This window comes from Pan troglodytes, chromosome Y, assembly GCF_028858775.2.
Source record: "Pan troglodytes isolate AG18354 chromosome Y, NHGRI_mPanTro3-v2.0_pri, whole genome shotgun sequence".
NCBI classification, from domain to species: domain Eukaryota; kingdom Metazoa; phylum Chordata; class Mammalia; order Primates; family Hominidae; genus Pan; species Pan troglodytes.
Window position 1 is genome coordinate 28,633,927 of NC_072422.2, and position 13,827 is coordinate 28,647,753.

Here is a 13,827-nt window from a genome sequence, read left to right on the forward strand (position 1 = left end):
CTAGATTGGCTAGATACAGAGTGTCGACACAAAGGTTCTCCAAGTCCCCACCAGAGTAGCTAGATACAGAGTGTTGATTGGTGCATTCACAAACCCTAACCTAGACACAGGGTGCTGATTGGTGTTTACAAACCTTGAACTAGATACAGAGTGCCGATTGGTGTATTTACAATCCCTGAGCTATACATAAAGGTTCTCCAAGGCCCGACCAGAGTAGCTAGATACAGTGTGTTGATTGGTGCATTCACAAACCCTGAGCTAGACACAGGGTGCTGATTGGTGTATTTACAATCCCTGAGCTAGACATAAAGGTTCTCCACTCCCCACCAGGCTCAGGGGCCTAGCTGGCTTCACCCAGTGGATCTCGCACAGGGGCTGCAGGTGGAGCTGCCTGCCAGTCCCGCGCCTTGCGCTCGCATTCCTCAGCCTTTGTGTGGTCGATGGGACTGGGCGCTGTGGAGCAGGGGGTGGCGCTTATTGGGGAGGCTCGGGCAGCACAGGAGCCCATGGAGTGGGTGGAAGGCTCAGGCATGGCAGGCTGCAGGTCCCGAGCCCTGCCCTGTGGAAAGACAGCTAAGGCACTGCCAGAAATCGAGCGCAGCTTGGGTGGGCTGGCACTGCTGGGGGACCCGGTACACCCTCCGCAGCCACTGGCCCAGGTGCTAAGTCCCTCATTGCCTGGGCTGGCAGGGCCAGCTGGCTGCTCCTGGTGTGGGGCCCGCCAAGCCCACACCCACCCGGAACTCCAGCTGGCCCGCAAGCACCTCACGCAGCCCGGTTCCCACTCGCGCCTCTCCCTCCACACCTCCCTGCAAGCTGAGGGAGTGGGCTCCAGCCTTGGCCAGCCCAGAAAGGGGCTCCCACAGTGCAGCAGCGGGCCGAAGGGCTCCTCAAGTGCCGCCAAAGCGGGAGCCCAGGCAGAGGAGGCACCGAGAGCGAGCGAGGGCTGTGAGGACTGCCAGCATGCTGTCACCTCTCAGTATCATCCTCAGTCCCTTGGTCTCTTGGGTTGAATAACTGCATATATTAATCCATTATTTTAAAACTATTTATTCATTGTAAAAGCCCCTTGAACCTAACAAATGCCTGACACATGTGTCTGTCTCCTCAGATTATTTGGTATCTCCTTGGGAAAAGAAGCTGTGGATTACAACTGTTAGGGCTCACTTGAACTCCTTAAAAGGCAGAGCAAGCTTTTATTTTTTTCTATGTCTTTGAGCACCAAGACTGGCCATGCTCACTAAAGGGAATTGAAATTTAGAGAATGTGAAATGGGCGGCATATACAGATTGGTCTAGGGGTCCTTTCTAGTTCTCCCAGTAACCCAAGGAAGCAGCCTTCATTTTCCCCATTGTACAATATAGAAAACTGGGAGTTAGATGGAATAATGGACAAGTTTGCCAAAATTTGTTGGTTGGGGGTTACATTGCAGGACTTTTTGTTTTAAAAGCTCATGTTCTTTCTTCATACTTTAAATTTCTGTTCTTGGCATCAGAAGCTGAGTAGATTCTCCCTCCAAGTATTTGGAAAGGAAATATAAAACTTAATTTTTTCACCATACTGAATATTGTTTCTTTCAGACAATATCCCTACACGGAGAACCAGAAACAAAGACATCATAGTCCTTAGGCACTTGGAGTTCAATCTCCTTTGAAATTCTCAGGAAGATCATTTGTTTTACACAATATTTGCTTTGAACTTGGACTCACTTTGGGACTTTAAGTAACCTACAGGATTCCCTAACTGAACCCAGTTGTCCCATTATGATAGGGAATTGTTTTTACTCCTCAAATCAAAGTGATAGCAAACTTTTCAAAGTGTAGGGTGAACCTTTGCAAACACTTTTTTAAAAAATTCCTTTGCTTTAGCTCAGTGTCTAACCAGGGAAATGAGAAACCATCAGCGCAGGTAGAGAGCTCGCTGGTAAGGTCATCCCTGCTGCTTGCAAAACAATCCAGACCTTGTCTGAGTGGGGTGAACATGGCAGTCCCAGTAGGAACAGCTTGGGTTGGTCATGGCTGTTAATTTTTTTTCTCTATTTCTGAACCCTACAACCCACAGATATCTGTTCGTCGCATTATTTCCTTTCTGGGTGGCAGGAATCAATATAAAGCTGCTGTGGTGATTTTACCATCCTCCCTTTTATTATTACTTTTGTACCTTTATATGCCTTGCTACGTTATCAACCCTCTTACTGCTCTGAGTTAAAGACAGCACATAAATAGTTATGCAAATAAAATGAAAGCGTATATTGTTTAATTTACCTTTAGTTATTTCAGAGAGAAAAAAATACATGTAACCTAAATGTTCCAACGTATTTCTTAACGGTTGTATCTGCTTTGGGAAAATAATCTCAGTAAATTTTCTTTTTAAATTTTTATTTCCTTAACTTTGTGTGGGTACATAGTAGGTGTATATATTTATGGGATACATGAGATGTTCTGATACAGGCATGCAATATGAAATAAACACATCATGAAGAAGGGGTTATCCATCCCTTGAGCATTTATCTTTCAAATCTCAGTAAATTTTAAAGCATTTCTGTTCAGTAGGTAGACATCAGCCACATTTGCTATTTTAAGTTTACATTTACCTAAACTGAATACAATGAAAATTCTTCATCTCTGTAGCCTAGTGGTTTTCGACCAGAGGTGATTTTGTCCCCAAGGGGATATCTGGCAGTGTCTGGAGACATATTTAGTTGTCATTACCAGGGAAGAGGTGCCACTAGTATCTAGTGGGGGGCTCAGGGATGCAGCTCAACATGCTGCATGGTAGTGTTACCATGCACAGAACAGCCACCATCGCAAGGAACCATTGGCCCAGTATGTCAACAGTGACGAGAGTGAGAAACTGCACTAGCCACATTTCACGTGCTAAGTGTCCTATGTAGCTAGAAGCTGTGATATTGAACAGCACCAACTTAGAGCATTCTCCACTGTCAGTGCTGACATTTGGTTCTGTCAGGCAGTGTAGTCTCAGGTGAGAGGGAAAAGATAAGGAAGACTGGAAGCAGGGAAGTGATATTCTCATGAAAATACATTTCTTTGAATGAGACCACAGATTCTAGATTTCTTTGCCATAGACAGGTTCCATCTTAAATTTCTGAGGTTATGATTGTCACTGAAGTCATACTATTAGTAACAGTACTCAGCTGTTTGTGGAGTACTCCCTGATCGACAAATGGTTTGTCATGAATTGTCTCATTTAATTTTTATAAAACTGTAAAACAAAGAAGCTCTCTATATTCCAGGTGAGAAAAGTAGGGTGATTTATTTTTCTGTTATAACAATGTGTAGCATGAACCCTTGCAATAAAAAAAGAATATATTTTAAAAAGAAAACTGGCTAGACCATGACCTGTTACATGGGTGGAGTCCAGGTCTTTATGTGACAATATCTACAAATTCACAGATCATATTTTTATAGGCACATCTCATTAAAGAAAAGCAGAACTCCACTCCCTTCCCGTCACACTTAAAGAGGACTTATTGACAGATGATGCACCTTTTTTTGACATGTATCAAGTCATTTTATTTTTCATGTTTGGGAAGACCATTTTACTCAGATTAGCTTATGCAAATAAAGATAACATAATGCATGTTTCTTAGTTGTCCTTTAACTTCTACTTTAAAAAGAAAATTTGAGGATATCTTTAGTTGCACATTAGTTATGTTATCTTGGCCAAATGAGGTAATTTGGAGAGAAATCAAAGTATGTAATATTAAATGAGACATATAAGAACCCAATACTAAAATTTAGTCATTTGCTGGCTGTACAAAGTAAAGGTAGCTAGTTGGCCATTTGTGTTTCATAAAAGACAGTCAAAACAACATTTTGCTTACAGAAGAGAGAAGTACATGATGGACTGGATAAAAATAATGTGGTACATATACAACATGAAATACTGTGCAGCCATAAAAAGGAATAAGATCATGTCCTTTGCAGGGAGATGAATGGAGCTGGAAGTCATTATCCTCAGCAAACTTATACAGGAACAGAAAACCAAACATCTTATGTTCTCATTCATAATTGGGAACTGAACAGGGAGGGGAATAGCACACACTGGGGACTGTTGCAGGGTATGGCAGGAAGAGGGAGAGCATCGGGATAAATAGCTAATGCATGTGGGGTTTAATACCTAGGTGATGGGTTGATAGGTGCAGCAAACCACCATGGTACACGTTTACCTGTGTATCCAACCAGCATATCTTGCACATGTGCCCTGGAACTTAAAAATTAAAAAAGAAGAATTAGGGCACCCAAAGAGAGACCGCTCTTCACAATTTCTACCCTGGATTGTTGAAATAGAAGCATAATTTTAGAGACCCATGAAATGGGTTTCTTATATTTAAATATCTTAATGATTGCATTGCATAGGTGGTTAAGACCAACCACTATTTTCATCTCCACCTGCAACAGAGTCCGCTGTTTTCATTATTTCCTGAGGGTTTATTATGCACCTGAGTGGACTATCTTTGCACGCTACCATGGAGGAAATGATTTCTGGTGAAATGGTTTCCATGCCTTTCTTAGATAAAGGATTTGAGGAAATCCTTTGAGATGCTGCCTTTCTCTGCTGAGTGATGCAGACAGCATATGATCAGTTTATGTATTACCATATGTTTTGGCCTAAAAATGATGCCTATGGACAGAGTTGCAGTTAACCAAGATTGTGCTACTGCACTGCAGGCTGGGGGACAGAATGAGACTCCATCTCAAAAAAAAAAAAAAATGATGCCTACGGAAATGTGGAATACCTTATGTTAAAAAATACTTAGGAGTCTCTTTCTCTTCTTAACGTTTGAAAGGAAATTTGTGCTAATTGAGAGGTGCCAAATTTACAGCTTTGAGATCTTGCAAAGTTCATTTCTTATATAGGATGTACAGGAGCCCAGACTGTGTGTGGCAAGCCACCTAGGTGCCGAGGCAGGAGACTGAGGGCACGAGCTGTTCCAGTATAATAAAATATATAAAATAAGAATAGTTATACTAGATATAGATCTTAGATATGATTATGAATATCATTAATCATTAGTTTGTAGCAATTATTATTTATTCCAATATTATAATAATCCTCGCTCTATAATCATAACCTAGGAAAAACCAGGACATACAGAGATAGGAGCTGAGGAGACGTAGTGAGAAGTGACCAGAAGACAAGAGTGCAAACCTTCTGTTATGCCCGGACAGGGTCACCAGAGGGCTCCTTGGTCTAGCGGTAATGCCAGCATCTGGGAAGATACCCGTTGCCAAGCAGACCTTGGTCTAGCAGTAGCGTCAGTGTCAAGGAAAAACACCTGCTACTCAGCAGACTGGGAAAGGGAGTCTCCCTTTCCCTGGGGGATTTAGAGAAGACTGTGCTCCTCCACCTCTTGTGGAGGGCCTAACATCAGTCAGGTTCGCCCGCAGTTATCCGGAGGGCTAACCCTCTCCCTGTGATGCTGTGCTTCAGTGGTCATGCTCCTAGTCCGCCTTCATGTTCCATCCTGTACACTTGGCTCTGCCTTTTAGATAGCAGTAGCAAATTAGTGAAAGTACTAAAAGTCTGATATGCAGAAATAATAGCATAAGCTGTTCTCTGTCTCTCTCTCTGCCTCGGCTGCCAAACAGGGAAGGGCCCCCTGTCCAATGGACACATGAGCCACGTGACCTTACCTATCATTGGAGATGACTCACACTCTTTACCCTGACCCTTTTGCTTTGTATCCAATAAATAACGGCACAGCCAGACTTTCAGCGTCACTACCGGTCTCTGCCTCTTGGTGTTAGTGGTCCCACGGGTCCAGCTGTCTTTTCTTTTATCTTTATCTTGTGTCTTTATTTCTATAATCTCTCGTCTCTGCACATGGGGAGAAAAACCCACTGACCTTGTGCGGATGGGCCCTACACCAGACGAACTAGATTCTCTATTTCTGGACTTCCTTCCCTGGCTCACATAATGCATTTTCAATCATATTTGAAAAAAATGACTCTTCCATCAAAAGTGGGCTGTTGAAATGAGGGTTTGTTGTTATAATAGAAGAAATAGATTGTATAGAAAGAAGACATGGCAGGAGGTAGGGCAGACATGACTTGGTTGGGAGGTAAAAAATATATTTATATATTACAGTTTGCTTAAGAAAATCCATTTGGAGCTTCTCTGTGGTTCCTGGGGTCCCCATATTTTAGGGGTGAGTCAGGGAGTGACATATGTGAATTACAAATTTCACATGAATGGGACGTGTGCATTTTATTATGATGTCTTCAGTGCCATGCTTATCATTTTAACCTTCCGGATCCCTGATGCTTTAAAGCAAGCATGTCCAACCCATATTATATATATTTTATATCGTATATGTAATATATATATGTTATATATATAATGCAGCATACTATATAGTATACACAGTATCTATATATGATGCCATATACAAGACCATATATATATATACATACACACACACACATAATAGGCCACATTATCATGTAAGTTATGTGTAAATGTTGATTGATTTGACAAAAGTCTGGGTTTTCTAAGCATGTAGAGATATCAAGATCCTAAAACATGAAAACACAGGTAACTTGTGGTGGATTTGGGTATTAGCCCACGTTTTCTTCCCTGCATAATCAACATTGAGGCATCAGAAAGATGTTCATTTATTTTTCTTTTAAATGAACAGGAAATTATTTTTCAGAAATTTAATTTACCATTGTATTCCTCAGTAATAACCAGAAGGGAAATCTGCACCTTTCTACAAATATTATTGTATCTGATTTTTACATGCTTTGACCTAGTTCTCTTGAAAAATATATTTGAACATGAAATATTTAAATGAAGCAACTTTTATTTATGGAAATACAAACCACTTTCCTTAGGGCATATTATGTAAACTTTAATAAATACATCATAAGAGGAAAAATGGAAGTATTTGTGAGAATCTAGTATTTCAATTTTCTTTCCTCTGGAATCAGTTTCTCTCATATGTAACAGGTATCTTTACATCACCTCACGAATTATAAACACTTAAATATTATGAGAAATACTTTTCCCTTCCTGTGACATACTGGGTTATGGTATAAACATTTAGCGAATGAATAAACTCTGATAGCTAACCCATTTCTCCTGTTTAACATAATTAACTCAGCCATTTATTCATTTTCTTTTTAAAAACATTATTGTGTTTGCTTATTATATGCCAGAGATTTTTATGCAAGGTGCTACTCATATAGGCATAGACTCTGTACTTCGTGGAGCAGAATTAGTATACTAAACATAGAAAGACTTAAAAAAATAACGAAGGCAGCATTTGCTCAATTAGTACACGTTGTATCATGTGATTTCAGGAAAATAGGGTACTAGGCTAAGAAAGATAGAAGATAGGAATTATTGCAAAAGTGCTCTGAGGATATGTAGGGTTTTCTACCTAAAGGGAAGAGCACGTGCAATGGCACTGAGGCAAAAAATTATTTGGCACCTTTAGAAAAGTTTAAGAAACTGCTGTATCATGACAAGACACCTGGCAACAGGACCTTAGAGGATGAAGTCTTTTATATTCTGTATAAAGTGCAGTGATGGAATCCAGAGAGGTTATAAGCAGGGGAGTGATTTGACAAAAGATATTTTGGGGAACGATGAAGAAGGCTGAGAATGGAAAGTGGGAGTCTGGTTCCGAAACAAACACACCAATTTAGGCAGAAGAGGTGGGTAGCTCAGTCAGGTGAGGCTGCAGTGAAGGCAGAGTGAGGCAGTAGGATTTCGGGAGACGGGAGGCAAAATTGGCCAGGGTTGGATACAAGAAGTGAGGGAGATGGAAACATCCGTTCTGATGCCAGTTTCTTAGGAAAATGCAGAGAAAGACCAGTTACTTTGATGAAGCCAATTGGAGGAGAAGTTGGGCTTTTCCTGGAAGGATAAAGGGAAGCCCTGTTAAAATTCATTTGGGGCATGATAAGTTTAAGCCTGTGAGATTATCAAGGGGAGCTACTAAACAGACAGGTGGACATCTGAAGTCTCTAGCTCAGAAACAATGAGATGTAAATTTGAGTTGTCCTGAATTGTATTTATGGCCATCTAGGAAAATTCTTGGGTAAGTTCGACATTTCGGCATGTTGCTGGGATTCTTCCAGGGTTTGACCCTAGGAGTATTTGTAGTTGCTCCTGTCAGTGGTAATTTAGCAAGCATGGTTGGAGAGATGAAGACTGACATCTTCTGGAATGTTGGCCTCAGTGAGAATTCGACATGATGAATATTAGATTGTACAGCAGTTGGAATCAGAGGCTGAAGAATGGGACCAATACTGATTCCAATCCCCATTCTTGGCCTCATCCGTCACCATCATCTCCCTGGCCTTTTCTTCTCCAAAATAACGACTAGCAAAATAAAACTCTGGCTGGGTGTGGTTGCTCACGCCTATAATCCCAGCACTTTGGGAGGCTGAGGCGGGCGGATCATGAGGTCAGGAGATCGAGACCATCCTGGCTAACACGGTGAAACCCCGTCCCTACCAAAAATACAAAAAATTTGCCAGGCATGGTGGCAGGTGCCTGTAGTCCCAGCTACTCGGGAGGCTGAGTCAGGAGAATGGCGTGAACCCCGGAGGCAGAGGTTGCAATGAGCAGAGATCGGGCCACTGCAATCCAGCCTGGGCAGCAGAGCGAGACTCTGTCTCAAAAAAAAAAAAAAAAAGAAAAAGAAAAAGAAAAAGAAAAAGATAACTTTATCTTGTGGGTCCATGAGGCTTCAGAAACATAAGGAAATCATGATTTCTGTAAGTGTTCTAGTATATCTTAGGCGATATGCTGATAGATACTATAAACTCGGGAAGAAGGAAGTGATGATCCCAGATGCTGGTGATGGGGAACCACTCCTGATTTGTTTTTATTTTTATTTTTTTGACTCCACAAGATTTACAAATGGAACAAGGATACTTTGAGTGGAAGTAATCACATAGTTCCAACACTTTTTTGGGGGAGGGGGGAAGGGGTAGAATTTATGAATAAAAAAGTTAGTAAATGTTTTCTCTACTTTTCTTTCCTTGTTTATCTATTGGGCAAGCTACCTTCATGTCAGCTGTACTTGGATGAAAGATACTTATTAGTATATGCAAACTGGTGTGTCTACCCTATGCAAATGATGGTAAGATAATTAAAGCAATTGGTTCTTGTGCATCTGTTTTTCAGAAGACTTCTATATAGAATTCTAAATTGTGCTTTCTTTCTCATCTACCATATCAACTCAACCCATCCACCTTCTTTGAATGACTGTTAATTTCAACAAAGTTTGTACTTGTGATAAATTTTTAGAGGTATCATCCTTAAATATTACACAGGAGATTGCATATATTATAATGTACATACATAATACTACATATATTATTAATCATATTAATCATGTATGTAAGTCTATTAAGCAAGTTGGGATTTAGAAAATAATAGGCTTTTTTTTTCCCAGTAGTTTTGGGTCTGCTATGGCAGTCCATTTCAGACCCCATGAGGTCTATTGGATGCTGAATATCATCAGCCACGTGATGATTTAGAGTGGAAAATAAAGATTTCCCATGCCCTCCCTTCCTCCTCCCTGATACTTCCCCTACTGTTATCTTGCGTTAGTGTGATACATTTGTTACAACTGATGGATTAATATCGATACATTACTATTAACTATAATCCATAGTTTACATTGGGGTTTACTCTTGCTATTGTATATGCTGTGGTGTTTGACAAACACATAAAGTCATGCACCCACCTTTACAGTATCTCATACCATAATTTCCTAGTCCTAGAAATACCCTGCACTGTGCCAGGTCATCCTACTCCCATTCCACACCCCTGGTCTTCTTGTTGTCTTCCTAAGGGATGATTGTTTGCACACCAACATGGCACACGTATATATATGTAACAAACCTGCACCTTGTGCACATGTACCCTAGAACTTAAACAACAACAACAACAAAAAAACCCCAAAAACAAAAAAACGATTTTTTCCCTTTCTCTTTTGGCTATTTCCGCACAGCCGCAATGAAAGGACTTGCTGTGATGCTTTGAGGGAGGAAGGCACCACCAAGTGTCCCTTAACTTCCCGCACACAGAGCCAGACATCTCCAGTTACTGAGAGACGGCTTTGCCTTCTCTGACCTCCTGGGCAAAAGGCTATCAGGTGGCAGAGAGCAGCTGAAGATAAGCAAGAAGGAAGATGAAAAGGAGAGCAACTCAGAACCCCTACTGGGTCTGGAGACTTATCGTTTTGATACCGTGACTCCTCTTTCTCATCTCAAACCTCTCGGCTCAAAGTTGACCAATCAAATGGTTGGTTTGTGGCTAGTAAGATGACAAGTTTTCCAATCAAAGGTTTTTCTTGATCGAAGGGGTCATAGTCTCACGGGTCTCAAGGAATGAAGCCGTGGACTGCAGTGGCATGTGTTACAGCTCGATTAGAGAAACGCGGGGACCCAAAGAGTGTGCCAGGGCAAGATTTATTAAAGCAAAAGCTAAGGTAAAGCGAAAGCAAAAGCTAAGGTAAAGCGAAAGCAAAAGTGAAAGTAAAGCTTCCAAGCGGTGGAAGGGGACCCAAAGGGTTGCTGTCTCTGGCTTGGTTGTCTTATGCTTATGTCCCCTTGTGACCCCTCCTCTTTCCCTTTTTCTGTCCTATATAATTAGCTTCTTTTCTATCTGCTTATGGGTTGGAGGGCCTGATTGGTTAAAAACATCAGGCTGCAGCTACAGCTTAAACTCCCTATGTGATTGGTTGAAGTTTCAATCCCTTAGCTTGCAGCTATGACTCATTTTGGCGTACAGGAAAGTCCCCTTTGATTGGTTGAAGTTTCAATACCTTAGCTTGCAGCTGTGAGTTATTTTGGCTTAGGGGAAAGTCCCCTTAGGGAAGTCCCTATTGACCCAGGAAGTCCAGACAACTTAGCCCCTTAGTCCCTCACTAGGACAGTGGAAGGTTAAGGGCTCGGCTCCCACGGTTGATTTGCCTGTCTTCGGTTGGTGGTATTCTGGGAGCTGACACCCTGAACCTTTGTGGAGGTTTTCATTGTTATTGTTTCAACTTAGTAGGCCTTATGTGTGCCTCAATTTGCAATTGCAAAAATGTGGCATCAACCCAAATGCCCATCATTGATAAAGGGATAAACTGTGGTAGATAGATAGATAGATAGATAGACAGATAGATAGGAATACAACTCAGCCATAAAAAGGATGAATTAATGGCATTTGCTGCAACTTGGTTGAGATTAGAGACAATTATACTAGGTGAAATAACTCAGGAATAGAAAACCAAACATTGTGCACTCACTCAAGTAGGAGCTAAGCTATAGGATGCAAAGGCGTAAGAATGACACAGTGGAGTTTGGGGGTCCAGGGGAAGGGTGGGAAGGGGATGAAGGATAAAAGATTACAAATTGGGTGCAGTGTGTACTGCTTGGGTGATGGTGAGAGGTGACAACGTGCTAGGGCCCTTGCTTGCTCTCGGGTCTTCCTCAGCCTCGGTGTTCACTCTGGCTATGCTTGAGCAGCCCTTCAGCCTGCTGCTGCACTGTGGGAGCCTCTCTCTGGGCTGGCTGAGGCTGGAGCCAGCTCCTTGCTTGTGGGGAGGTGTGGAGGGAGAGGTGTGGGTGGGAACTAGAGCTGTGCACAGCGCTTGGGGGCCAGCGTGAGTTCTGGGTAGGCGTGGGCTCCGCAGGCCCCGAACTCGGAGCAGCCGGCTGCCACCCCCAGCACAGCAGTGAGGGGCTTAGCACCGGCACCAGCAACTGGGGAAGGGGTGCTGGGTCCCGCAGCACTGCCGGCCCACCTGCGCCATGCTCGAATTCTTGCCAGACCTCAGCCACCTCCCCACGGGGCAGGACTCGGGACCTGCAGCCTGCCATGCCCGAGCCCCCCTGTAGTGGGCTCCCACGCAGCCCCAGCCTCCCTGACGGGCACCGCCCCCTGCTCCATGTTGCCCGGTCCCATCGACCACCCAAGGGCTGAGGAGTGCAGGCTGGCCATGTGGGACTGGCTGGTAGCCTATGGCCCTGGTGCCAGATCCACTAGGTGAAGCCAGTTGGGCTCCTGAGTCGGGTGGGGACTTGGAGTTCTTTTATGTGTAGCTGGGTGATTGTATAATGAACCAATCAGCACTCTGTGTCTAGCTGGGAGTTTGTGGATGCAGCAATCAGCATACTGTATCTAGCTAATCTGGTGGGAACTTGGAGGACTTTTATGACTAGTTAGAGGATTGTAAATGCACCAATCAGCACTCTGTGTCTAGCTAAAGGTTTGTAAATGCACCAATCAGTGCTCTGTGTCTAGCTAATCTAGTGGGGACTTGGAGAATTTTTACATCTAGCTAGAGGATTGTAAATACACCAGTCAGCACTCTGTGTCTAGCTCAGGGATTGTAAATGCACCAATCAGCACCCTGTCAAAATGGACCAATTAGCCCTCTGTAAAATGAACCAATCAGCTCTCTGTAAATCGGACCAATCAGCGCTCTGTAAAATGGGCCAATCAGCAGGATGTGGGTGCAGCTGGGTCAGATAAGGGAATAAAAGCAGGCTGCCAAAGCCAGCATTTGCAAGGTGCTTAGGTCCACTTCTGCACTGTGGAGGCTTTGTCCTTTCACTCTTTGCAATAAATCTTGCTGCTGTTCACTGTTTGAGCCCACACTGCTTTTATGAACTGTAACACTCACCGTGAAAGTTTGCAACTTCACTCCTGAAGCCAGTGAGACTACTAACCCACCAGAAGGAAGAAACTCTGAACACATCCGAAGGTGAGAAGGAACAAACTCCGGACCCACCATCTTTAAGAACTGTAACACTCACTGCAAGGGTCTGTGGCTTCATTCTTAAAGTTAGTGAGACCAAGAACCCACTAATTTCAGACACAATGCGTACACCCAAATCTCACAAATCACCAGTAAGGAACTTACTCATGTAACTAAATATCACCTGTTCCCCAATAACCTATGGAAATAAAAATATTTTTTTTTTAAAAAATGAGCTTATGTGTGCCTGACACTTGAAACTCATCAGCATATTGCAGTCACTCAGAACTCACTGCACTTCTACAAAATAGTCTTCTTTCCTCATTAAAATCAAACAGGCAATAACATTCCAAAAAGTCTGCTGTTAATGGGCTATAGTCATTCTTCCCTGCAAATTCAGATGCTGAAGTCTTAACCCCCAGTTGCTCAGAATGTGACTATATTTGGTGTAATGGTCTTTAAAGTCGTAAAGTAAAATGAAGTGAATAAGGTGGGCCCTGATCCAATAGGACTGGTGTCTTTATAAGATGAGGATACAGACATGCACAGATGGACCCAGGGAGAAGACAGAGTGTACAAGTGCAGGATAGGGGCCTCAGGAGAAGCCAGTCCTGCCCACATCTTGATTTTTGACTTTCAGGCTCCAGGATTGTGGGAGATTCAATGTCTGTTGTTTATAAGGCACTGCGTCTATGTATTCTGTGATAGCAGCCCAAAATGGACTAAAACACTACATAAGAAGAGGAAATGAGGACACAGACACACACAGAGGTACTGTCTGGTGAGGACACAGGGAGAAGATGGTGTCTACAGCCCAAGAGAGAAGCGTCAAGAGGAACCACCCTGCCCACACCTGGATCTTGAACTTCCAGCTTCCAGGACTGTGGGAAAATAAATGTCTGTTGTTTAGGCGGCCCAATCTATGGGATTTTGTTGTGGCATTTCTAGAAAACTAACCCATCCATCTATATCCTCATAATTTCTCACCTGGCTGCTCTGTATACTCTTGTAACCTGCAGTGTATTACTTTAAAATGTCTTCTAGTTTGCACTGCTGTGGTTCTCTTGTCCTCCTGTTTGCTGTTCTGCTTCTAG

General features: G+C 42.8%; 1 pseudogene; it reads left to right on the top strand.

The window, feature by feature from the left end:
* LOC112209235 (anosmin-1-like) overlaps positions 1–13,827 on the top strand; it is a 184,898-nt pseudogene that overhangs the window by 66,940 nt on the left and 104,131 nt on the right.